At 51.5% G+C, this 26367-nt stretch overlaps 1 protein-coding gene and 1 pseudogene across 1 annotated transcript in view; both read right to left on the reverse strand.

Moving 5' to 3' along the window:
- Positions 1-11442, reverse strand: part of ACAN (aggrecan) — a 61899-nt gene extending 50457 nt beyond the window's left edge. Inside the window, 1 exon segment of the mRNA XM_070400378.1 lies at positions 11399-11442. The gene's annotated coding sequence lies outside the window, so the exon portion shown is untranslated.
- A 13768-nt stretch (positions 11443-25210) lies between these two features.
- On the reverse strand, positions 25211-25300 carry LOC138998722 (U6 spliceosomal RNA; annotated as a pseudogene).
- Between the last annotated feature and the right edge of the window lie 1067 nt (positions 25301-26367).

Below are 26367 nucleotides of genomic sequence, written 5' to 3' on the forward strand. Positions count from 1 at the left end.
TGAGCCAAACCGGTTTCGGCCAAAATTTACCATCTTTTAAAAAAAAAACAATTTTAATTGATTTTAGAGAGAAAGGGAGAGGGAAAGAAGAATCATTGATCGGCTGCCTCCTGCACACCCCACCCTGGGGATGGAGCCCACAACCCCGGGCATGTGCCCTGACCGGGAATCGAACCGTGACCTCCTGGTTCATAGGTCAACGCGCAACCACTGAGCCACGCCGGCCGGGTAAAATGTACCCTCTTAATCCATGACAGATGAAGTGACCAGAGAGAAGAGTGGGTGGGAAGACCTAGGTGGGCCAAGGGGGCCGAGGCTCTAAGCCAGGGCTAGGACCTTCCCTGGCTAACGAAGGGGCTCCTACCCCAACCGTGGCTCTACCTAGCTCTCCTCGCCCTCAGGAGTGGGTGTGAAGACGATCTAAGCCAGCGGTTCTCAACCTGTGGGTCGTGACCCCTTTGGCGGTCAAACGACCCTTTCACAGGGATCGCCTAAGACCATCCTGCATATCAGATATTCACATAACGATTTATAACAGTAGCAACATTACAGTTATGAAGTAGCCACAAAAATAATTTTATGGTTGGGTCACAACATGAGGAACTGTATTTAAAGGGCCAGAAGGTTGAGAACCGCTGATCTAAGCGATCGGGTTCCCCACGGCATGGAGACCTGTTCTGCTAAAACATTAACGCAGCAAGTGACAGCAGAAGCCGCTGCAGGGTGGGCTCAGGAAGTGATGGAATCCCCGAGTGAGGCTGCCTTAGGGAGAATGGATGGCCCGAGGAAAGGGATGAAGGAAGTTCCAGGCTGACTGTGTGCACCTCGGGTGGGGGTGATGCCCTGGATGGAGTGGTGAGGAGGGGACACAGAGACAAGCATAGACAGGGCACACGGCTCCAAGGGCAGCCTTCACTCCATGGTGTGCCATTCATACGGACTTCCAGGGACCAGCACAAGGAGAGCATATGGGGCGAGGCCCCAGGCCTTCTGCAGGGTGTGGAGGGTTGTGTGGTGGTGGTGGGGTGGGGTGCAGCCAGGCTTAGAGAGAGAACTTGTCCAGAGGCAGGACTCAGCTGAGGAGTACTCCCCACCCCCATAAACCACACTGAGTGCTCCACTTCTCCCCACTAAAAAAATATCCAGGAGCCTGGCCAGTGTGGCTCAGCAGTTGAGCATCAGCCTATGAACCAGGAGGTCACGGTTCGATTCCCAGTCAGGGCACATGCCCGAGTTGTGGGCTTGATCTCCAGCAGAGGGTGTGCAGGAGGCAGCTAATCAATGATTCTCTCTTATCATTGACTAGAGACCCAGTGCACAAAATTCATGTACGGGTAGGGTCCCTAGGCCTGGCCGGCGATTAGGGCCGCCCCAATCCAGCTGCCTGCCTGGGTCTTCCTTTGATCCGTGTTGCCCCCTGGTGGTCAGCACATGTCATAGCGAGCGACTGAACTCTCGGTCTCCCGGTCAAACTCCCACAAGGACACTTTGCATATTAGACTTTTATATATATAGATTACATATATTGATGTTTCTATCTCTCCCTCTCCCTTTCTCTCTGAAATCAATAAAATATAATTAAAAAAAGAACTTAAAAAAAGCAATCCAGGAAACAATGGAACACATGGGGTCAGGCCCCAGGCCCTCTGCATCCAGCAGGCCAACCTTGAAAGGGAAGGTGGCAGGTCGGAGGTGGAAAAGGAGCGGCTGGGCCCAGCCTTGCACTGGGAGGGAGAGGGCTTGCTGGGGCAGTGACTGTGCTTGCAATGTGGGGTTATGAGCCCTACCTGGTGGGGTCCCTCTTCCCCTGAAGGGCTCACGGGCCCTGGTGCAGAGCCTCCTTCCTGCTGCAGGATCAGACCTGGCTGATTGCCTCGATCGGCACCTCTATAGGCTCAGGGAGTCCCTCACTCTGCTCTAGGAAGGAGAGTCCCTTGGTCAAGTTCAATGTGAGACGCCGGATGGAGAGGTAGATATCCATCAGCATCCTGAGATGCCCTGTGGGAAAGGGACCCGTTTTATTCTGTTTAACCCTTGGGGATGAGACCCTTTTGTCATGTCCTGCCTATGGACCCTGTCTTTTTGAGGAATGTCGTGTGGCACCCACGTTGGGGAACCCTGGCCTGGCTTCATCTGCCTCTTGGGACAAATGCACTTGAATCCAGGGTCAAGGACAAGTCTATGAAGGAAGCAGGAGCCCGGTCTCAGGCCGGAGAGAGGAGAGAGGGAAGCTTGACCTTCTCACTAGCTGAAAAGGACACATGGGTGGTGGCGGCTGGAGTTCTGCTTGCAGAGAAAAGTGGCGAGTGACCTCCAGAGGCAGGGCTGGAGGGAGGGGCTTAGAACCAACTGCGCCCAGAGGAACAGCTTTGGGCTTTCAACGAGGGGCTCAGAAACTGAACTGCATTTGAAACACCTGGGGTGCTTCGAATGCTGAGTCCCACCCCTGCCCCCAATCGAGCACCCTGGGGGCGGGGGCACATTTGGGCTCAGGCACCCCTGTTTTTCAAAAGCTCCTCACATGCTTCTGGTTCTAGGGACTGAAGGGAACCTGTTTAGACGGCCTCTAGGCCCCCTTTTCAGTCTCGGAAAGCTAACAAACATCCACTGTATCCCCGAGTCACCCTAAAATCCAGGTGTTCCCCTGAGCCGCCCAGATAGGAGGTCAAGGGGACGGGATTGGATGGCGGAGGAAGGGAGCACCTGGTTGGGGAAGGAAGTGATGGTGGGAGGTCAGACCAAGGTCCAGGTTTTGCTGGTTACAAGGCCCAGAGTGGAGGCTGGGACAAGGAAGCCCTAGTTTTCTGAGGGAGATGGGGCACTGGCCTCCTCCTGACCTTGGACGTTTTTCTTATAAAGGATTTCTTACCCAAATCATCCCTGAAACCAGCAAGGAACTGGAAGGAACAGAGCTGGAAGGTGGCTAAGGGGGGGGACAGTGGGTGGCCCCAGGAAAAAAATCTGCCCACAGTTGTTCTGATGGGATGGCACCGTGATCTGGTGCGTCCTTTTTAAAAAAATATTTTTTATTCATGTCAGAGAGGAAGGGAGAGGGAGAAAGAGAAACATCAATGATGAGAGAGAATCACTGATTGACTGTCTCCTGCACTCCCCTACCTGGGGATCGAGCCCGCAACCTAGGCAAGTGCCCTGACCGGGAATTGAACCCTGACCTCCTGGTTCATAGATCAACGCTCAACCACTGAGCCACACCGGCCAGGCCTGGTGCCTCCTTTTACTGGTCTGAATGTGACCCTTTCTGCTCCAATGCTTCATGATTCTAAGGAAATTAGAATCAACTTCCCAAATCCACCCCTCTGGTTAGTGGCTTTCAGTTAGGCCTTAATTTATTGTGACTTCAACTCCATGTGATGGAGCAATGGGCCCATTTTACAGATAGGAAAATGGAGGTACTTGAGGATGTGCCTCCATTGAGTTAAGTCTCTGGGTTCCTGATCCTGATTTGGTCCTCTTTTCAGCAGCTTGGCCTTCCTTGGTTCTGATCCCCTACCTGTACCTCTTACTCCCCAGGAATCCGACCTTGGGGCCGTCATAACTTAATTGCTGTGTCTGCAGTGACCTGTAGAGGGTGCTGTAACCTGGCCTGGGCACACAGTGGGAACTAGAGGTTCTGGCTGCTGCTTGTGTGCTTGTGCTGGAGGAGGGGCAAAGTGGAGAACGGCCCATCTGGGTATTGTTGGAACTCGCCTTGTCAAGAATAGAAAGGAATGTATGGTGTGATGGTCCATTCATTTGGTCATTCATTCACTCATGACAGATGAAGCTACCAGAGAAACCATTCATTCATTCATTCATTCATTCATTGTGTATGCCACATACTGGATTAGGTATAGGGCACTCAAGATACAAAAGGTCCCTGCTTAGTCTTCATGGATGCCCTCACAAGGCACCTTCCCGGACAGTCATTTCCTACTATAGATCTAGACCTGTGCGGGCTCACCTTAGCACAGTGGTTCTCAACCTGTGGGTCGAGACCCCTTTGGGGGTCGAACGACCTTTTCACAGGGGTCGCCTAAGACCATCGGAAAACACATCTATAATGACATATTGTTCTTGTGATGAATCACTATGCTTTCATTATGTTCAATTTGTAACAATGAAATTAGGGGTCACCACAACATGAGGAACTGTATTAAAGGGTCGTGGCATTAGGAAGGTTGAGAACCACTGCCTTAGCATCTCCCTCTTTTTTTTTTAAAAATATATTTCTTTATTGATTTCAGAGAGGAAGGGAGAAGGAGGGAGAGATAGAAACATCAATGATGAGAGAGAATCATTGATTGGCTGCCTCCTGCACACCCTCCACTGGGGATTGAGCCCGAAACCCAGGCATGTGCCCTTGGCCGGAATCTAACCTGGGACCCTTCAGTCCGCAGGCTGACGCTCTATCCACTGAGCCAAGCCGGCCAGGGCAGCACCTCCCTCTTACTGCTAAGGAACCCAAGGCTCAGAGAAGTGAAGCAATTTCCCCAAGTCACACAGCCTTCAGTGCCAGTTCATGCGGCTCCAAGCCCGGTGCTCCTCCCAGTGCACGCGCGTTGAGCAAACCCTTCCCCCTCTCCTCCCCCCTTGCTGGGAGCTGTGTGTATGAGGAGATGCTGACCTGCAGCCTCCCAAACAGATGGCATTCCTATGGCAACCATGCCCCAAACAGCAACCTTCTTTGGCCTCGTCATCGCATGTGATCACACCTGCTGATGCTGTAATTTTCCACCGCGAGACCTTGAAAAGCTTCAAAAATAATAATATCTGCTCTTTTATGGTAGCCTTTGCTTTGTCTTGAACCCTCTCAATCATCCCAGGAGCCCCATCTTGTAGATGAAGAGATGGAGGTGTAGAGAGGGTAAGGGACTTGCCCAAGAGCTCACAGCTGGGATTTCACCCTATATTTGGGCTGCCAGAGTCCAAGTTCTTTCTACTTGACCCTTGTCATGTCAGCTTTTTTCTTTCTTTTTAAAAAATATTTTTATTGATTTTAGAGAGGAAGGGAGAGGGAGAGAGGGAGAGAGGGAGAGAGGGAGAGAGAGAGAGAGAGAAACATCAATGATGAGAGAGAATCATTGATCGGCTGCCTCCTGCACGCCCCTACTGGGGATCCGAGCCCTTAACCCGGGCATGTGCCCTTGATCAGAATCACACCCGGGACCCTTCAGTCCGCAGGCCGACGCTCTATCCACTGAGCCAACCCAGCCAGGGCAGCTTTTTTCTTTCTTTTCGCGTGGTCCACTCTTCGCTGCGTGGCCTGGCCCAATAACTAAATGAAGGTTTGAAGCAGGGTTTCTCAACTTGGCACTATTGATATTTGGGGCCAAATGATTCTCTAGAGTTGGGGGAGGGAAAGGTGCTGTCCAATGCATTAAAAATATTTAGCAGCAACAAAAAAGAAAAAAAATATTTAGCAGCACCCCTGGTTTCTGCCCACAAGATGCCAGTAGTATCGCCCCTCTCCCCTGGTGACAATAAAAATATCTCTACACGTGGCCAAATGTTCCTTGAGTGGGGGGACTAGCTCCCCAGTTGAGAACCAGTGCTTTATAGAAATGAGGTGTCAGGGTCAAGTTGATTACAGCCTGTCCCATGAGAGTGGGAACAGCTAAAGGGCAGGAAGAGTGAATTGCTGTATTCACTGCACACCTAGTACAGTGCCTGGGATGTAGCAAGTGTCACTGACAGTTAATGAATGAATGAATGAATGGTTTCCATGGACATGGTATGTTTCAGGACGAGGGCCTGAAGGCTTCGGTTCTCATTCAGATTCTCACCAACCTGCTCTGGGCTGGCATGAATCATGCACCTTCTCCTCTCTGGGCCTTGGTCCCCTTCGCGCTCTCTTAAATGAGAGTCATCACAGCTCCTGACAGCCCTGGACATCTGTGGCCTGGGAATGGCCATGTTGTACCTCAGAGACCCAGAGTTCAGGGGCTGAGAAGGGGCTGCCCCCCAGGCCAGACATGGCAGACCTGCCCAGTCCCGAGTTTCTCCTTGCTCTTGCCCTTCAAGGCAAGTCACTTGGCCCTAGCAGGTTTGGCTCAGTGGATAGAGCATCGGCCTGGGGACTGAAGGGTCCCGGGTTCGATTCCAGTCAGGGGCACATGCCCAGGTTGCGGGCTCAATCCCCAGTAGGGGGCGTGCAGGAGGCAGCAGATCAATGATTCTCTCTCATCATTGATGTTTCTATCTCTCTCTTCCTCTCTGACATCAATAGAAAAAAAAAAAAAAAAGGCAATGACCGGGAGACAGGCACTCCCCAGAAAAGCAACCCTATGCAGGAGAAGTGGCTTCTTTTTTGGGTGTGTGTGTCTTAAAAACATGTAACCTCAAAGGTAACCAAATATCCAAATCGCGATGCCCAGCACCGCACACCCCGAATTCACCTATTCATGAGCCTCACAAAAAGCTTCTTTGGGATACACTGTAAGGCCTTTGACAGGGAGAAAAGTCACCTCTCACAGGCCCAGGCTAGCCCGCAGGGCCCGCCCTCCCAGCACGCACACACACACACACACACACACACACACACTCACTCTCTCGGCTGCTTACAAGGAGGCTCTGAGTTTTTAAAAGTAAACTCCACCGCTTCCGTTCTTGCCCTGGATTCAACTTTTGAAGAAAGGAAGCGTTTTACCGTTCCCTACACATTCCCCCCCTCGCTGGCCCTCCCCTTGCTCCACCCCTCCAAAAGCCCCTTCTCTACCATCTCCACCCAGCTTCGACCATGCCCAGGGGTCCAGACCCCCTCGCAGGGATGGGGGTGTCCTGTGGGGTCCAGGTCTGGGGGATGGAGAGCAACCACCCCCAGGGGAGATGCCATGGAGAAAGCACTCAGTGAGACTCCCACCAGCGCCCAGAGCACGGCCAAGGGTAGCCCGTGAGCCTGTCCCCGCCACTTGCAAGCAGGCCTGTCCTCCACGCCTCCTCCCTTCTTCCCTGCTTCTGGGCCCTCTCCCTCCAGCTCCCCTTTCACTCCCACCTGCAGCTTCCACCCCTCACTGCCTTCCCTCCCAGTCCCAGTGTTGGGACTGTGCCTGCCACCTGGACCCCGGAGGCAGGAATTTCTCAGAGACACACTATTGGCATCAATGTCTTTTAAACTTTCTTGACCACAGTGAGAAATACATTATACAAATATCAAGTCTGCATATATTTGTGCAGCGTATATACATAGCCTATATAATAAAACACTAATATGCAAATTGACCAAACGGCTCAACGACCGGTCGCTATGACACGCACTGACCACCAGGGGGAGCGCTGATCAGCCAGAAGCCGGGCTCATGGCTGGTGAGCGCAGCAGCGGTGGCGGGAGCCTCTCCCGCCGCCTCTGCTGCAGGCGGGCGGTAAGTCCCTGACTGCAAGAGCCCCAGACTGTGTGAGGGATGTCTGACTGCCGGCGGACAGACATCCCCCAAGGGGTCCCAGACTGGAAGAGAACACAGGCTGGGCTGAGGGACACCTCCCCACCCCCAGTGCACGAATGTCGTGCACTGGGCCTCTAGTATATTATAAACACACATACATTCACATAGGACTGTAAAATATATAACAAAAATAAGAGTTTCCAGCCTTACCCAGTTTGGCTCAGTGGACAGACGTCAGCCTTGTGAACCAAAGGGTCCCCAAGTTCAATACCAGTCAAGGGCATGAACCTCGATTGCAGGCTCCACCCCGACTGGGGCCTTGGTCAGGGCTCATGCAGGAGGCAACCCATCGATGTGTTTCCCTCACATCGATGTTTCCCTCTGTCTTTCCTTCTCTCTTTCCCTCTCTCTGAAGGGTCAATGGAAAAATATCCTCATGAGGATTAACAAACAAACAGACAAAAAAGAGTTTCCAGAAACAATATTTATCCTTATATGGGTAGTACTATGAGATTATGCTCTCCTGTGTCGTAAAACCCCACTAATTTGGTTTCAGAACCTACAATGGGACAAACCTGGTGTTAGAAGTTACTGGGGGAGCAGAGATGGTCTAAAACACACACCCCAATCAGGGGCCTGCGGGCTTCCCCTGACTCAGCTGTGGTCATACTAGTGCCCAACAAGAAGGGCCCTGGAAGGGACCAGGTACTAGCAGGCATCATTAAAAAAACCCACACCAACGGTTAGGACACACAGTCTTTTACTGGGAGAATATTCAAAATTGGCACTATCCTGAATTTACGGTTTGTAACCGTTAGGAGAGGAACCGTTAGAAGACAGGAATTAAGATTTGTGGTTCCTGCTGAGTGCTGGACAAGGCACCCACATTATGTCTTTCAATCCTCGGTTTTCCTTCCCTTCTTTTTTTTTTTTTTTTTTAAAAAAAATATTTTTATTGATTTCAGAGAGAGGGAGAGAGAGATAGAAACATCAATGATGAGGGAGAATCATTGACCAGCTGCCTCCTGCACACCCCCTACTGGGGATCGAGCCTGCAAACCAGGCCTATGCCCTTGACCAGAATCAAACCTGCGACCCTTCAGTTCGCAGGCCGACCCTCCATCCACTGAGCCAAGCCGGCCAGGGCTCCTCCCCTTTTTAGAGAAGAGGAAACTGAGTCAGATGTAGCTAAGTAACATCATCAAAGCCATGGAGCAGGTAAGTGGCCCAGCTGGGATTCTAACCCGAAGCTGACCTGCCTGGCAGGCTGCTCATTCTTGGGGCTCCTCTCCCCCAATCCAGGGAGGTGAGTTCTCTTTTGGAGCCCCCTCTCTGACTGGGCAGTTGGACCGGCTATTCTGGGCATGTGAGGACGGAGATCACCCCATTTCAACATGCAGGGGTGTGGGCTGCCTGGGACGGTGTGTGTGTGTGAGTGAGAGAGAGAGAGACATAGTGAGCAAGGGCAAAATAGGGGGTCAGGTGTGGCTCAGACCAGATAGCGCGGATCTCACCACTCAAGCACACAGATTGCCACCAAATGAGTAATAGTATTTCCATCACTCCCCACCTGATTCTTAAATCCTCACCTGAGGATATTTTTTCATTGATTTTTAGAGAGAGGGAGAGAGGGAAAGACAGAGAGAAATAACAATGTGAGAGAAACACATCGATTAGTTGCCTCCTTGCACGTGCCCCAACCAGGGCCCCGGGCCAGGGAGGAGCCTGCAACTGAGGTACGTGCCCTTGACCGGAATGGAACCCGGGACCCTTTGGGTCAGCAGGCTGTCACTCTATCCACTGAGCCAAACCCGCTAGGGCCATCCCCCAATTCTTTACTCCTGTATTGACCAGAGGGCTTTTAAATACGAAAGAATCTCAATGTAAGTATGACTTTCATTGAAAATTCTAGGAAAAGAAAATCTTTTAAATAATCATAAATATCAAACAATTATTGAGCACTATGCTATGTGCTTTGCGTGGGGTCATGTCACTGTGGGCCTGGCTCCTAGGTGGTGCTCAGTAGATACGGGAGAATGAATGAACCTACCAGTGTCCCTCTAGAACAGCGGTTCTCAACCTGTGGGTCGCGACCCCTTTGGGGGTCGAACGACCCTTTCACAGGAGTCGCCTAAGACCATCGGAAAACACATATATAATTACATACTGTTTTTGTGATTAATCACTATGCTTTCACTATGTTCAATTTGTAACAATGAAATTGGGGGTCACCACAACATGAGGAACTGCATGAAAGGGTCGTGGCATTAGGAAGGTTGAGAACCACTGCTCTAGAAACTGCACCTAAACCCATCTCCTTTAAACACAACTCAATGCAACTGGAGGAATCCCAACATTTCTCTGAGAGCTATTTTCTTCCTTTTGATCATCCCTTCATCCGACACTTTTTAAACTTGAGAGATCTTTTGATCCGTAACTTTTTCTTTCGGGTTAGAAACATTCTCCCCGATCTCACTCCACGACTCCCGTTCCAGCAAGCCTTTGAGCTTCCTCCCTCATTGCCCTTCCATTCCTGGGCAGTCTCTTCCCCGGCTCAGTGATTCACAGGCCAACACGCCTATAGGGGCCTTCATGGGGCTTCCTAAACCCCTCACTCAGGGGCACAGGCAGCCCGATTGTTCCTTCTCCTTGGCAACCTACAGAGCAAGGAAAGGACACAAGGATTCGAGCCCAGACTGCTGCACTCTTAAATCAGGACTGCCCCTAAGCCACTGGGCGACTGTCACCGAGTCATCGCACATTTCTGGGTTCACTTTCCCTCAGCAGGACACGAGATGGGTGCGTTTCCAAGGTCCCGGATCCCTCACACTGTGGGACACCCACCCCCTGCAGCGTCCAGGACCAGGAACCCCACCCTCAACCAATTCAGCTTTGCACCTCCCTTCTTTTCCCCCTGCCAGCCACCCCAATAGAGCTGGAATTTACCCACCCACCCAAATTCGGGGGACCTGGGAGGAAACGCTAGAAGGATCCCATCAGAATCCCGCTCACGACTGCGAGGAGGAGAACGATGGAAAAGTTTGGGGTGCATCCTACCTCCCAGCAGGAGACAAGCCCACCGCCACAGTTTGCTGTGGCCTAGAATGGGGGTGGCATTGACACTGACCACCACCCACCCCGCGCCAAGGTTACCCCAGGGTGCCTGCTGCGCCATCACTGGCTTCACCTGCGGAGGAACCCAGAGACGGAAACACTGCCCAGGGCCCTGTGTTCTCATCTTCCCTCCTCTTCCTTCCCAAATGCACCTTCTTGGGGGCAGCTTTGGCCGCTCACAGGTTCGGCCAATTCCTCCCCGCTTTCCAGGTGCCCTGTGGCTCCCGGATTAGGCGAAGTGGCCAAGGAAGTGGGACCGAGGGGTTCCAGCCGCCTCTCTTAGGCACCTGCTGTATACCTGACCCGCCACCTCGGCTCCCTCGTGCATCCCCCAGCCACGTGCCGGGAAGCCCCCCTCCCCACTGACAGCGCACGCGCAGGGCCGGGGGCGAAGCCACGTGCCAGGGAGCCCCCTCCCCACGGACGGCGCACGCGCAGGGTCGGGGGCGAAGCCACGTGCCAGGGAGACCCCCTCCCCACTGACTGCGCACGCGCAGGGTCGGGGGCGAAGCCACGTGCCAGGGAGACCCCTCCCCACTGACGGCGCGCACGCAGGGCCGGGGCGAAGCCACGCACCGCCCGCAAGTAACCGCGAGAGTTGACCCCGCGCTTTCCAGTCCGCGAAGCCGGCTCCGCCAGCGATGTCTCCTCTCAGACCCGGGACTAAACACCCGGGACTTGGCGCCCAAGCTCCCCGTTCACACTCCCTGAACTCTGGGGGCCTCGCGCGCTCCTCCGTCCCACTCGCGCCGAGTCTGCACCCGCCGGAAAGTTTGCTCGACGCCGCAGCGGTGAGGGGGCGGCCCCCGCGCCCCCCCGTCCCTCAGGGGAGACTGAGGCAGCGCCGCCGCTAGCGCGGAGCGGCGTCCCGGGCGAGCCCCTCTCCGAGGGCCGGAGACCGTTACCTTGAAGAGTTGCGCTTCCTTCGGAGAGAACTTGGGTCCCGTACACCTGGCGCCGCAGCGGGGCTCCTGGGCCCCGAGGCCCGGTCTCGGGCTCGCGGGGCGGCGCGGCGGGGAGACGCTCTGCGCGGGCGCCGCGCTCCGGCTCCTGCCCGCGTCCTGCCCGCAGGTCCCTCAGGCGGCGGCGCGGCGGCGGCGGCTGGCGGCGGAGTCCCGGTCGGCCGAGGGAAGAAGGGACACGGAAAGGTGCCCGGAGTCCCGTGGCCCCGCGTCAGGAGCTGCCGGCGAGGTGCGGAGAGAGACCTGGAGCGGCGCGCGCGTCCTCCGCTCTGCGAGCCCGTCAGGAGCGGCGGGGAGGTAGGTAGGTGGGCGGGCGGGCGGGCATGGCGCGCCGTGACACATATACCCGGGGCGGGAGGGCGGGGAGGGGGCGCGCGCCCGGGGAAACCCCACCCCCGGGGACCCGGCGGGGGAGGGGCGGGCGGAGGCGTCTGGCGCGCGCTGGACCCCGGCTCCAGGCGGGCGCGTCGCTGGGGAAGCCGCCGGGCGCGCAGGGCGCGGGAGGAGCGCTCCCGCCGCGGCGCCGAGCCGCAGCTCCCGGCCCGCAGGAGGCTGGCGGCGCGGGAAGGGCCGAGGGCCGGTGTCTGCAATGCGGTCGGCAGCTCCGCAGTCGGAGGGGCCCGGGAGGGCTGCACCCGCACCGCTGCCCCGGCGGCCGGACCGGGTTCCCGGGCGTCCCGCGCGCGGTCTGCCGGCTGGAGCCGGGCAGACGCGGGCCCCTACTCGCGGGCCCCGGTTTGCAGGGACCCCGCTGAAAGTTTGGGAGATGGGGGGCGCCGCCTGGCAGGGGAGAGCGGCGAGAGGAGGAGGTTAGGCGGCCGTGGGAGGTGACTTGGGGTGGGAACCTCAGGGCTTCAGCCCCCCCCGGGAGAGACCAAGGACACCTCCAAGGAAGCAGGGATTCTCCAGTACAACGGGAGGGAGCTCCGGAGACCACCCTCCTCATTTTGTTTCCGGGCAAAAGAAGAAAAGAACCAACAGCCTTTGAGCGCCTTCTGTGAGCTCGTTGCTTCACGTACATGAATACCTCACTTACTTTTCCCAAAGAGCTCAATATATTATAACTAGAGGCCCGATGCATGAAATTCGTGGAAGAGTAAGCCTTCCTTCCCCCGCCTGCTGGCACCTGGGACCCGGGCTTCCCTACAGCCGGGCTTCGTCCGGAAGGTCGTCAGGAAGGACGTCCGGTCTAGTTAGCATATTATGCTTTTATTGTTTATAGATTATTATAGATGCCCCCTCTTCCAAGATGTGGGAACTGAGGCTCAGAGGGTGATGGTGTTACTTTCTCAAGGGGGGGGGGGGGGGAGGCGGTTTCCAAACCCAAGGTCATGCTCTCTGTGCTCCGCAGGCTGCTGGCTCAGCCGCAGCACTTTTGGGGGGACCCAGGCCGGCTGGTGGTTTTCAGGGTCCCTGTGGAGGAAGCTGGTGGTGCCCAAGATTTAGTGGCCTTGTTCAGTGTGGTAGAAACTGCTTGACCCCCTCATTGGGTGAGAACCGAATGAAGGACACGAATTGCGGTCTCTGTGGGCTGTGCACTACAGAGAGAATACACCAAGTTTTTCCCCGATTAAAAGGATCTGCAGTGCCTCAGTTTCCCCACGGTGGCTTCTCTGGAATTGCGTGGATATTTTACTGGCCATCTCTGCTAGGGGGGCAGGACTAGCCCTGGCTCAGCGTGCCCCTGTCCCCCCAACCGCCCCCACCTTCCCTGCACAGGGCAGTGAGGCCTGGGGAGGGCATGGTGCCTACTTCACCTGCCAGGCCCTGGGACTGTGGCTAAGGTGTTCCATTGGTTGGCAGTTCTTGGTTTCACCCCTTTTCTACCCGAGTCTGTTGTTTCTCTGGTCAGGTCTCAAACTTGCAGTGCTGACATGATCTAGCTATAATAATAAAAGCACAATATGCTAATTAGACCGGGCGTCCTTCCGGACGACCTTCGGATGAAGCCCGGGCTGCGAGGGCTGAGCCCCTGGCACAAATTCTGTGCATCGGGCCTCTAGTAGTGACTAAGAGTCCCTTTGGGGGAAACAGAGTCTTCCCTCTTGGACAAAGAAATGGGAGGAAATCTTATTATTTCCTGACCCCAATGCCTGGCCCAGGGGAAATGTTCATTCTAGAAAAATAGAATCCTTAACATTCCAACAAGAGGGGTCATGAATTCTCATGCTAGTATATTTGCCTGATGAGAACAAACCATGCCATCTGTAAAATGGGATCATATCTGACATACATCCCAGGACATGGGGGATTAGTGAAGGACAGTTTTTTAAAATTTATTTTTTTAAAATATATTTTATTGTTTTTTTACAGAGAGGAAGGGAGAGGGGTAGAGAGCCAGAAACATTGATGGGAGAGAAACATCAATCAGCCGCCTCCTGCACACCCCCTACTGGGGATGTGCCCTTGACCGGAATCGAACCTGGGACCTTTCAGCAGGCCGACACTCCATCCACTGAGCCAAGCAGGTCAGGGCTAGTGAAGGACATTTAATTCAAGGACAAGAGATTAGTTAGGTAATTGATCTTTGTTATGAAAGGAATGAATGTTTATCGACCACCCATCTGGTTTTGTAATGGGGCTAAGAAATATATAACGGGCACCTGTTATGTGCCAGACACTGCTTGATGCCGTTTCCTAGCAGGTGGGTTTTATTCCCATTACACTCACTAACAAACTGAGTCTGGGAGGCCTCCCAGGTAGTGGTTGAGTGCAGGTAGGTAGATATGACTCCACACCGCCTGCCCTTACAGAAAACCCAAGATGAGGGAAAAGTGTTTGGACACTTCAGAGACCAAGTTCAGAGAATCAATGCGGCACACCCCATCTTTCAAACTTTCAGCCACCTCCTCAGGAGGTTCCTTGCAAATCGGGTGTGGCAGCCTCAGCTGCAGACCCAGCACAGAACACCTGGGAACCCCGTCCAGCTGTGGTGGAGGGGCCCACTGGGGCAGCTGTGCGGGTGCAGCCCTCCCGGGCCCCTCCGACAGGGTAGCACCCAGGTGCCACCCTATTCAATGCAGGCAGGAGTCCTGTTCCTTATGTGAAATTTCTGATGCTGGCCGAGACCGGTTTGGCTCAGTGGATGGAGCGTCGGCCTGTGGACTGAAGGGTCCCAGGTTCGATTCCGGTCAAGGGCATGTACCTGGGTTGCGGGCACATCCCCAGTGGGGAGTGTGCAGGAGGCGGCTGGTCGATGTTTCTCTCTCATCGATGTTTCTAACTCTCTATCTCTCTCCCTTCCTCTCTGTAAAGAATCAATGGGGTATATTTAAAAAAAAAAAAAAGAAATTTCTGATGCTGGCCATCCCTCCTCTGCTCAAAGATTTTACAGTTGCCTAATGCCTTTTCCAGGCTGCCTGACTCGATTTGCTTTCATGGGCAACTTCTAACCTCTTTCTGCTCAGCGTGTGGTCTGCAGGTGAGCAGTGTCATCCGGGAACTTGTTCACAATGCAGAACCTCACGCCCACCCCAGACCTATCGACTCAGAAACTGCCTTATAATAAGATCCGCCAGGTGTTGCCTATGCCTGCTGAAGTTTGAGAAGCACGGTGCTGGCATCACCCAGCAGGTTCAACCCCTTCTATCACCAAATTTCGGAAAAGCGGACCTCAGAACTGGGAAGGGTTCTTAGAGGATAGTGCAGCAGTTCTCAACCTGTGGGTCGAGACCCCTTTGGTGGTCGAACGACCCTTTCACAGGGGTCGCCTAAGACCATCCTGCATATCAGATATTTACATAACGATTCATCACAGTAGCAACATTACAGTTATGAAGTAGCCACGAAAATAATTTTATGGCTGGGTCACAACATGAGGAACTATATTTAAAGGGCCAGAAGGTTGAGAACCACTGGGATAGTGAGAACAACTCTTTCTATAGCATGCCATCCTCTCCACAACGTTCCCCCTGACTGGAGACTATCCGGCTCTACTTGGACATGCCCTTGGGTTTGACTCCCTTCGGAGGCTGCGTTCCATTTTCATGTGGTTCTGTTTAGGCAGCTCTCAGCTTTGGTAGAAGCTCCTTGCCACTTCCTTGCCGTGGTCTCCCCTGGCTTGTCCTGGTAAAATTGGTTTTTCTAATCCAAGTGTGGGACTTTATCTTTGCCCCTCTTAAAAATTACCCTCATACATTCAACTCACCACTCCCGACCATCTTGGATCCCGATGCTATCACTACTAGAGGCCCAGTGCACGAAATTTGTGCACAGGTAGGGCCCCTAAGCGGCTGCCAGCCGGGGGCGCCTCCCTTCCCCCCGGGCTTTCCGGCCCCGCACCCTGGTCAAAATCCTGGTCAAGGGGACAATTTGCATATTAGGCTTTTATTATATAGAACATGTGTTTGCTTTTCCTCTCAGCAGCAGACCTTCTACCAAACTGACTAGTGTGTAGCTTCTGTGTCTTCACTCAGCCTGGGGCTGAGTTCTGTGAGCAGGGTGGTAGAGACAGCCTTCCCAGGGGTGCATGGCTCCATATTCCGGTCATTATGCTGGGGTTTAACACATCACCCCAAAACGTAGTGGCTGAACATGAGTCATTTACTGTACCTCATGGTTTTTCTGGGTCAAGAATTTGGGAGAAGTTTGGTCAGCCCGTTGTGGCTTGGGTTAGCTCATGGGGTTGCATTCAGATGTCAGCGACAGCTTCAGTCAGCTGAAGGATTAACTGTGCCTTGAGGATCCAGGTCTCAGGGAACTCACTCACATGGCTGGCAAGTTGGTGTTGGCCGCTGGCCAGTGGCCTCAGTCCTCCACACGGGCCTGCCAGGGGAGCCGCCTCATGACGTGGTGCTGGCTGCGGTCACAGCGGGTGATACAAGAGGCCAAGTGGAAGCTACTGTGCTTTCATGGCCTAGCGTTGGAAGTCACACACTGTCACCTTCACTATATGCTATTGGTCACACGGCCAGCCCTGGATGAGTGTGGGAGGCGACACACAAGGCCATCAGGGGAGGGAGATAGCTGGGGGGCATCTTGGAGGCCGACTTCCATATGGCACTAAACCGACGCTTAGAGGAAGGATGGCCAGTCTCCCAGTCCATCTAATTGTGTCATCACAGAGTGCTTGTTACGGTCCCTTAGGTGGGACACCATGTAAGTGCCTTGTTAAGCTCAGTGGAAGGTATTTTCAGAATTCCTCGGAGCATCCATCCAATATCCCTGTATAAGCAAGAAGTCTAGCCTGCTCTCTGGGACAACACTTCTCTCCCAATTTTTAAAAAAAATATGTTTATTGTCTAAAGCAGTGGTCGGCACACTGCGGCTCGGCAAACTGTGGCTCGAGAGCCACATGTGGCTCTTTGGCCCCTTCAGTATGGCTCTTCCACAAAATACCGACTTCTGCACATGGGCCACAAAGTTTCAATTGCACTGTACGTGTGCGCCCGCACGTGGTATTTTGTGGAAGAGCCGTACTCAAGGGGCCAAAGAGCCGCATGTGGCTCTCAAGCTGCGGTTTGCCGACCACTGGTCTAAAGTTTTATATATGTCTCCTTTTTCCCCAATTGACCCCCCCCTTCCCCAGCCATTCCCACCCGGGCAAGCCCCCACCACCCCAGTGTCTGTGTCCATTCGTTATGCTAATTTGCATGCATACAAGTCCTTTGGTTGCTCTCTAACCCCCACGTCCCCTACCATTTGTCTCTGGATCTATTCTTGTTCATCAAATTATATTGATCATTATATCCCACATATGAGTGAGGTCATGTGATATTTATCTTTTTTCGACTGGCTGATTTCGCTTAGCATAATGCTCTCCAGTTCTATCCATGCTGTTGCAAATGGTAAAAGTTCCTTCTTTTTATTTTTTTTATTTTTTATAGCGGCGTAGTATTCCATTGTGTAGATGTACCACAGTTTTTAATCCACTCATCTGCTGATGGGCACTTAGGCTGTTTCCAGATCTTAGCTATGGCAAATTGTGCTGCTATGAACATAGGGGTGCATACATCCTTTCTGATTGGTGTTTCTGGTTTCTTGAGATATAGCCTTAGAAGTGTCTCCCAATTTTTATAGAACAGCATTTATTTAGTCTAAGAAGGTTCTCATGTCACCCTTCTGTGTCTCTTGTCACAGTGGAATGCTTGCAGACCCTTCAGCTCTTCCCTCTCACCATGTGGGAAGAATCCTACCCATGTGACCAAAAATTGTTGGGTTTCAGAGCTACATCACACTTTTGGTTGATGTCGAAACTTACGCACAATTCAAGCCACCAGGCTGTTTTCATGATGGCCACCAAGAAAGGTCTTCTTCCTGTTCCTCTCAAGCAATGAAACAGTTGAGCAGGGGGAAGATCCCTCTGTATTCAGTAGCGTGGGAAGTGAACCCCGGTTCTGGCACGGGGACCTTGGGCAAGGGTCTTGGGTCTTGGTTTTCTCACCTGTAAAATGGAGCAATCCGTGGCATGGCTGTGGGAATCGGAGTAAGAGATGGATGTCAGCACCTGGCAAATGATCTGGCTCGAGATGATTAATTGCCTTTCCTCCCCCTTCCACCGCCGTTTGTTGTCTCGGAGCGAGTACATTTTCTTCTGTGTGCTGCTTTCTGGGTTTGTAAAAGAAGCTAAAAATACTCACCTCGTATGAGTGCGGCGATGATAAATACTATATGTAATGTGTGTGGAGAACATTGTGGGCCTCTCTGGTAGTGAAGGGCCATAGAAACAGAATAAAGAAAAGCCTTCTTCTTGCAAAACTGGGCCAGGGAGTGGAGCCTTCTGGGCACGAGTGGAACATTTGAAAAGTGCAGTTTTATTAGCTTAACACTATGCTGGTGACAAACTCAGAGGGAAATGTTCTAATAATAAAGAACGTGGGATAAGTTAATGAAACACTTACAATTCTCTTAGGTCTGTGCGGAATAGTGACGTACGCTAATAGGAAGGTAGTGTGTCACTTGCCATAGAAGGTCAGATTTTAGGAAACTCTCATTTCTTTTCTTTCTTTTTTTAAAATATATTTCATTGAGTTTTTACAGAGAGGAAGGAAGAGGGACAGAGAGTTAGAAACATCGATGAGAGAGAAACATCAATCAGCTGCCTCCTGCACACCCCCTACTAGGGATGTGCTCGCAACCAAGGTACATGCCCTTGACTGGAATTGAACCTGGGACCCTTCAGTCTGCAGGCCGACGCTCCATCCACTGAACCAAACCGGTCAGGGCAAAACTCCCATTTCTTAAAGATGCAGTTTGACTTTCCCCCCTGAGTTCACAGCAGATTCTATTGTCAGTACAACCCTGCCATTTATGAAAGGAAAAATTATAGTAAGCACTTTATTCATTGGTGTTTTTACTACTGAGAATACGGTGGGAATGATGGTGAGTGGGGTGTTACTGGGTTGATGTATATAATCAGCAGCATCACCATCATCACCACCATCACTGTTCCCACCATCACTGTCATCACTACCACCGTCACAAGCACCATCACCACCACCACCACTACCACCACCATCACCACCATCACTGTCATCACTACCATCATCACCACCACCGTCACCACCACCACTGCCACCGTCACCATCACTGCCACCATCCCCACCACCATCGCTACCACCACCACCACCACCATCCCCACCACCATCGCTATCACCATCACCATTACTACCACCACCACCAGCAGCACCATCACCACTAACACCACTATCATCATTACCACCATTACCACTACCACCACCACCACCATCACTACCACCATCCCCACCACCACCACCACCACTACCACCACCATCGCTGCCATCACCACCACCACCACCACCACCACCACCATCACCACCATCATCACTATCATCACCACCACCACCATCTGTAACATTTTCCAACCAGGTGTGGAGTAAGAGGAGGGCGGAGGATGCTTCCAGGCGTCCAAGTCCCGGAGATTCCTGGGAGCCTGCTCACCTTCTCCTCTCCGACCTTGAATCTTAAGTAGCTGCTTCCCATAACCCGACCAAGCTGTCCCTCCTCTGTCCCCTTCTTTAGTCCAGCCAGCAGAGTCTTTTGGGATTGAGCACCCCACCCTTGTCACATTACACTGGATGTTTTTTTTCTTTGAGTGATAAACATTGGATCTTTCTGAAAAATTTTCATCCCATATTTTTACACAATGTAGTCTATGTAGACAACACATATGTACAAAATGAACAAATACGTTCTCCCTCAAATGCTTGCTAGAGATGAAGTACAGGATGGACAGACAGCAACTTGGTCATTTGAACATGACCCGCTAAGACATGGCACGACTTTTCCCCATAAAACTTGGCCCTTGTTTGATAGCACAGCGGTGGAAAACAGTGATCTTGACATTTTACTCGTTGCTCTTGATCTATTTGGTTTCTTCATGTGTATTCCTTTAAGGGGAGAAAACCCAGACTATAAAAGGGAAATAAGCAGTGTTTAACTAGGTTATCTTTTGTTCTTCGGGCATTTACTTGTTAGTATTCTCATCTTGAAATTGTCATAGAAATAGGCATTACCAAAATGCTGGAGAGTGCCCTGTTTAGTCTCAAAATCTCAGGTTTAAAAAAATGGAATGTCAGTTTCTTTTGGGCTATTCTTTGGCCATATTTGCTTGTTTGCTTATTATTGTATAATATACATACCATAAAATTGATCATCTTATCATTTTAAGTATACAGTTCAGTGTTATAAGGTACATTCACATTGTATCTGGCTTCTGTCACTCACACTAGAGAGTACACTGAGTGGCCAGATTATTATGACCACCTATAATTTCGCGCTGAAGTTGCTAGAGGGCCAGATCATTATAAACATCTGAATAGCACAACATACCTAAGTATCGTTGCTGATCAAGTTCATCCTATCATGTTGATGGCGTATCCCAATGGAGATGGCTTCTTGCCACAAGACAATGCGCCATGCCACGGTGCTCGTATTGTGCAGGAGTGGTTTCAAGAACATGAGGGAGACTTTACCTTGCTTAGGTGGCCCCCACAATCATCAGATCTCAATCCAATGGAGCATTTGTGGGACGAAGTTAAAAGAGCCATCAGGCAGCTGGTTCCACAACCATCACATCTCACAGAACTGGACAGTGCTATTCATCAGGCACGGTGTCAGATTCCTCGCATCACCTTTCAACATCTCCTGGAGTCAATGTCAAGAAGAATTGCCTTAGTATTGAAGGCAAAAGGTGGCCCAACGAAGTACTGATGGGGTGGTCGTAATAATCTGGCCAGTCATAATAATCTGGCCACTCAGTGTATATGCCCCACGCAAAGGGTTAGCCACTTCCCAGATCCAACTGAATGTCGCCATTTAGGAATGCAGGCTCATTGCTGCCGGATCATGTAGTAGTAGTAGTAATAGTAATAGTTATTGTTATTGTTTTCCTTGAGAAGCCAAATATCTGGGTTTTTATGTAAGACCAGATGATGACTAATTAAAAAATTTAAAATCTAGGGTGTGTCCACACATTCAGGATAAGCAAAATGCATCTTCGCGTGGAGGGATAAACCATGGTGAATGAATAGAAAGGACGTTTGCAAGGAAGAATCGAAGACACTGGGTCTTATTGAGGGGGGAGAGGAACGAACCAGTGATGGCCTCCGACTTCCGAACCTGGATGGCTGGGAGATGGGGCGTCCCTGTGGCTGTCACAGCCGGGAAGGGGAGAAGAGACATCCGGTTCTGTTGTAGACAAATCTGGGTTTTCAGAAGTGGAGGGACGTCCTCGGGGAGGAGGCCAGCAGGCAGACAGAAACGTGGGCCTGGGGCCTGAGGAAATGCTCAGCCTGAGTTTCCACACATCTGGTTTGCGAATAAGCACAGGGAACATTAAATCCTATTCAAAAGATGCCACAGTCCTCTTTAATTGCACACTCTAATTAAGGGAGAAAATAGAAGGGCGGAAAAGGTGGAGAAAGAGGGGCTTCTGGATACAGGAATACTAAGAGAAACAGAGAGAGACCCAGAAATGTAGGGAGGGAATGCCAGAGACCCTGACATTCATGGAAGAGAGATACATATCAGGGGGTTCTAGAGAAAAATAAATATAGACAGATGCGGAGCGATGAACTTGAGCTGGCGTTCAACTGTGTGGCAACAGCCTCTTGTGGGTTTTAGGACGTTTTCTCAGTAAATACTAATGATTTTTTTAAACTTGCATGTTTGCAGCTATAGGCACAAATGAGGCTCATTGCTTCTTGGCAATTACCCCTCGGCCCCAGGAAATGAGATAAACAGAGATGCTCATCTAGACACAGGCCACATTTCACCACTGAACTCCGCCCCCAGGTGCGATTTAGATCCCGGATCAAGTCAGAAATCCAGCCCCCTCAGAGTCACCCCAGCATTCTCGAGGACTCGTGGCTCGATAAGGACCAAGTGTAGTTCGGGCTAGAACATTCTCTCCAGAGCTGTGTCAGAGCCCGTTTAAGCTTCGAAGGATGAAGGGGGCGAGGAGAAAGGCATGATGAAATCCGTTCACCTTTGGGGCGTGTGGGTTACTTCACTGTTGCTCTTTCTGACTTCCCGTTTTCCGCAGTTGAAAGAATAGGACCATCCAGTCTCACTGTAGTGTGTGTCTAGAGCAGCGGTTCTCAACCTGTGGGTCACGACCCCTTTGGAGGTCAAACGACCCTTTCACAGGGGTCGCCTAAGACCATCGGAAAACACATATATAATGACATGTTGTTTTTGTGATTAATCGCTATGCTTTCATTATGTTCAATTTGTAACAATGAAACTACATCCTGCATATCAGATATTTACATGATGATTCATAAAAGTAGCAAAATGACAGTTATGAAGTAGCAACGAAAATGATTTTATGGTTGGGGGTCACCACAACATGAGGAACTGTATTAAAGGGTCGCAGCATTAGGAAGCTTGAGAACCACTGGTCTAGAGTAAAATGCTCAGCCAGTTTCTAAGTTGTGTATCAAAGACAGTAGCTATCCAAGGAATACTTCCAATTGAATGAGCAAACAGAACATTGACACATTAGAGTGACTTAAAGCCTTAACAAGCAAAATTTAAAGAAATTTATTGATTGATTTTGAGAGAGAGAGAGAGAGAAACATTGATTTGTTGTTTCTCTTATTTGTGCATGCATTGCTTCATTTTTGTATGTGCCCTAACCGGGGATTGAACCTCCAACCTTGGTGTATTGAGACGATGCTGTAACCAACTGAGTTGCCCGGCCAGGGACTATCTGAGAAAATGAATACTCAGTAAAACTCACTGATCAAGAGGCGATAGATGACAGATGCATAGTAGAGAAGGGCTAGAATTGAGTGGGACCAAGCAGGCAAGACTAAGGGGATAAGGGAAGCCTAGGAATTAATTGGGGGGAGATGAATAAATACAACTTACACCAGAGGGCAAAAGGGCTTTCTCCCCTCGCACCCCCAAATCTGGGAGCTGGTTCTCCCCTGTGCCCAGGGGCGCTGGGTCCCACTGCCTGTCCCAGTCTCACACCCGTGCGTTTTCTCCCCATCCCCGGCCCCTCCGCAGGCCTCGCTTGGAAACCATGGCTTTTCCAGAGTCAAAAGCCAGAGCACAAGGCACCTATTCACCCTGCTGGGTTTGAAATTCTCCTCCGAAATTCCTCTAACGGCAGGCAAACGCCTTCTCGCCAGTACACTGTGCATCTTTTCAAATTTCAGACATAAACAGCAGCGTGGCCCCACCTGGCAACCCCCTCTCGCTCCCCTGATAAAAATAGAAAGGGCCGAGGTGGGGGAGAGCCAGGGGCACAGTGGGGGGCTTGTGGATGAGCTGTTTGGCATGGGTGTTCCTCACCCTCTCTGTCTATTTTGAGGAGGGGTGTCTCTCCGGGGAGCGTCGAGCTGGATTCTCAAGGGGGTTTGTCATCCCTGGCACCTTGGCCCCTGCCATTCCGGGCCCAGGACACAGCTCTGCGGTTGTGTGTTTAACTCGGTGTCCCGGGGAGAAACACGTTTACCTGCGGTCGTTGGCTTGGGCGTGGGTGCCCAAACTCTGGCGGCGGCGGCGGGGAATGGAAAAAGCGGTGGGGGAGCAGCTCATTTGCAGAGGCCATGGGGCGTGAAAACGTTCGCGGGTCACCTGGTTGCACGTGGCGGAGTCCTGGGTGTGGCGTGAGTTTAAATCGAGACGGGCACCATCCCTCCGTGCGCAGGTGAAGGGCCTTTGGAGGCAACGAGGTGTTAGTGGTGAAGGAGCAGGGGTGAGCGAGAAGGACGGGGTCCAACTGGCAAGTCCACTCAGTATGGGCCTGTGAGGCCAGTTGGGGTTCCACATGCACCATCCACCGGCGATGTGACCCCGGGCCTCAGTTTCCCCCTCAGTAAACGTGGGACCTGCTGCTGCTTTGCTAACAGCCACCCAATGCCTTCTGGTCGCACCCAGAACACCCGACTCCCTCCCCTCCACCTCCCCTCTTCCCACGGGCTCCCTTCCGCTTACCCTTTGAGCTCATCTTCAGTTTGCACCTTAATTATCAGAGCAGCCTGTCCGTGAGCACCCCAACTTCTCCGTCTTCCTCTGTCTCTCTTACAGCACCTTGTTCCTTCTCTCCCTAGCCCCGTGGTCGGCAAACTGCGGCTTGTGAGCCACATGCGGCTCTTTGGCCCCTTGAGTGTGGCTCTTCCACAAAATACCACGTGCGGGCGCACATGTACAATGCGATTGAAACTTCATGGCCCGTGCGCAGATGTCGGTATTTTGTGGAAGAGACACACTCAAGGGGCCAAAGAGCCGCATGTGGCTCGAGAGCCGCGGTTTGCTGACCACTGCGGCCTAGCCTGGTCCACAGCCTGCTGGTGTATAGTTTTATCTGTTTACTTGTGTACTGTCCACCTTCCTCTCTCACCAGACTGCGAGCTTCTCTGTCTCTCTCTCTCTCTCTGCATCCCTACCCTCAACATTACAGTCCTTGGGAAATGCACTATAGAGGGTAGGTTCGCCATGTCCAGTTAGCCTGTGATCTTCTGGAAAGAGGGAAGGGCAGCCTCCTCCTTCTGACTCTTCCTCACCAGGTGTGCAGGACCCAGAGGTCCCACTTACAACATGTTTTGGGCCCAAGGCCCGTGGCTTCCTCATTCCTCGCCTCCTGGGACCAGATCTTGGAGGCCGCTGAGCTTTCCGAACATGGCTGTGGCCCTGCAGATGCAAACGTTCTATCCCGGGACCCCTCGCAGGCTTACCTGCTCTTCTTGTTAGTGGGGAGCTCTGATCGCTCCCTAACGGTGATACAAGCGAAGGATGGAGCGTCTCGTGTGGCGAGAGCAAGGACGCTGGGAGGCATTCCGGGAGTCCACAGGTTCCAGTGACCCCAGTTCATGACAAGTGATACACAAAGATGACACCCTAATATCAGCGGAGGATCAGCAAGTACAGCGAGTCACTTTATTTCTCGAACTATCTAAATAGGAACCGAATTGTATTTAGTGTAAAGTGTAGATCAGTCAGGCGGAAGGTTGTCGACTTACTGACATCCTCCATGTTTATTTTCTTCACTTTTTTAAAAAAATATATATTTTATTGACTTTTTACAGAGAGGAAGGGAGAGGGATAGAGAGTTAGAAACATCGATCAGCTGCCTCCTGCACACCGCCCACTGGAGATGTGCCTGCAACCAAGGTACATGCCCTTGACCGGAATCGAACCTGGGACCCTTCAGTCCGCAGGCCGATGCTCCATCCACTGAGCCAAACCGGTCAGGACTGTTTTCTTCACTTTTAAGCGTTAAAAACCAAACATAATTCTTCCAATGTTACCGAACAGTTCCTAGCAGCCAAAGTCTTGTCATTGGAAAATACTGAACACTTCGTGAATTCACATGTCAGCATTGCACAGGGCCATGTTAATCTCTGTATCATTCAAGTTTTACTGTATGTACACTGTTAGCCTTTTTTAAATTTTATTTTTAAAGTTTTTAAACTAGATTTTTATTGAGAGAGGAAAGGAGACGGGGAGGGAGAGAGAAACATTGATGTGAAGCTTTAGGGATCGAGCCCTCAACCCAGGCATGTGCTCTGACCAGGAATGGAACTAGAAACCTTTCAGTGCAAGGGTCAATGATGCCCAACCAACCAAACCACCCCAGCTAGGGCTGCATGGTCAGTCTTTTACATTTTAGTTATTTAAATGAGTGTATAGAGGTACCTCTCTGTGGTTTCAGTTTGCATTTCCCTAATGACTATAACGTTGAACATTTTTTGGTGTGCGTATCGGCCATTTGTATATCTTCTTATAGGAGATGCTTGTTCAAAAATTTTGCCTAGTGTGTGTGTGCAGCGGGTGTTAACTTCTTGTTAACCTTAAGCATTCTTTATAGTCCTAGCTGGTTTGGCTCAGTGGATAGAGCGTCGGCCCACGGACTGAAGGGTCAAGGATTCGATTCTGGTCAAGGGCATGTACCTCGGTTGCAGGCTGGATCCCTGGCCCTGGTCAGGGTGCATGTGGGAGGCAACCAGTGAGTGTGTCTCTCTCACATCGATGTTTCCCTCTCTCTGTCTCTCCCCCTCCCTTCCACTCTCCCTAAAAATCAATGGAAAAATATCCTCGGATGAGTATTAACAACAACAAAAAGCATTTTTTATATAGTCTGGATACAAGTCTTCTGTTGAATATAAGTATTACAGATGTTTCTCCAGTCTGTGGCTTTCCTTTTCTTTTCCTTAATAATGAATTTCAAAGAGCAGAAGTCTTTACCTTTGTTAAAGTTTAAATTTTCAATTCCCCCCATACAGTGATTTTCAGTGTGTCCAAAGATAACTTTGCCTATCAATGTTACAAAGATTTTCTCCTAGAAGTTTTATAGTGTTAACTTTTATGTTTGGGTCTTGATACATCTTTTTTTTTTTAGACATATATTTATTGATTTTAGAGAGGAAGGGAGAGGGAGAGAGATAGAAACATCAATGATGAGAGAAAATCATTGATTGGCTGCCTCCTGCACACCCTAC

The sequence above is a fragment of the Myotis yumanensis genome, unplaced genomic scaffold, assembly GCF_028538775.1.
Source record: "Myotis yumanensis isolate MYYU_CA2020_CCGP unplaced genomic scaffold, mMyoYum1.0.hap1 SCAF_20, whole genome shotgun sequence".
Taxonomy (NCBI): domain Eukaryota; kingdom Metazoa; phylum Chordata; class Mammalia; order Chiroptera; family Vespertilionidae; genus Myotis; species Myotis yumanensis.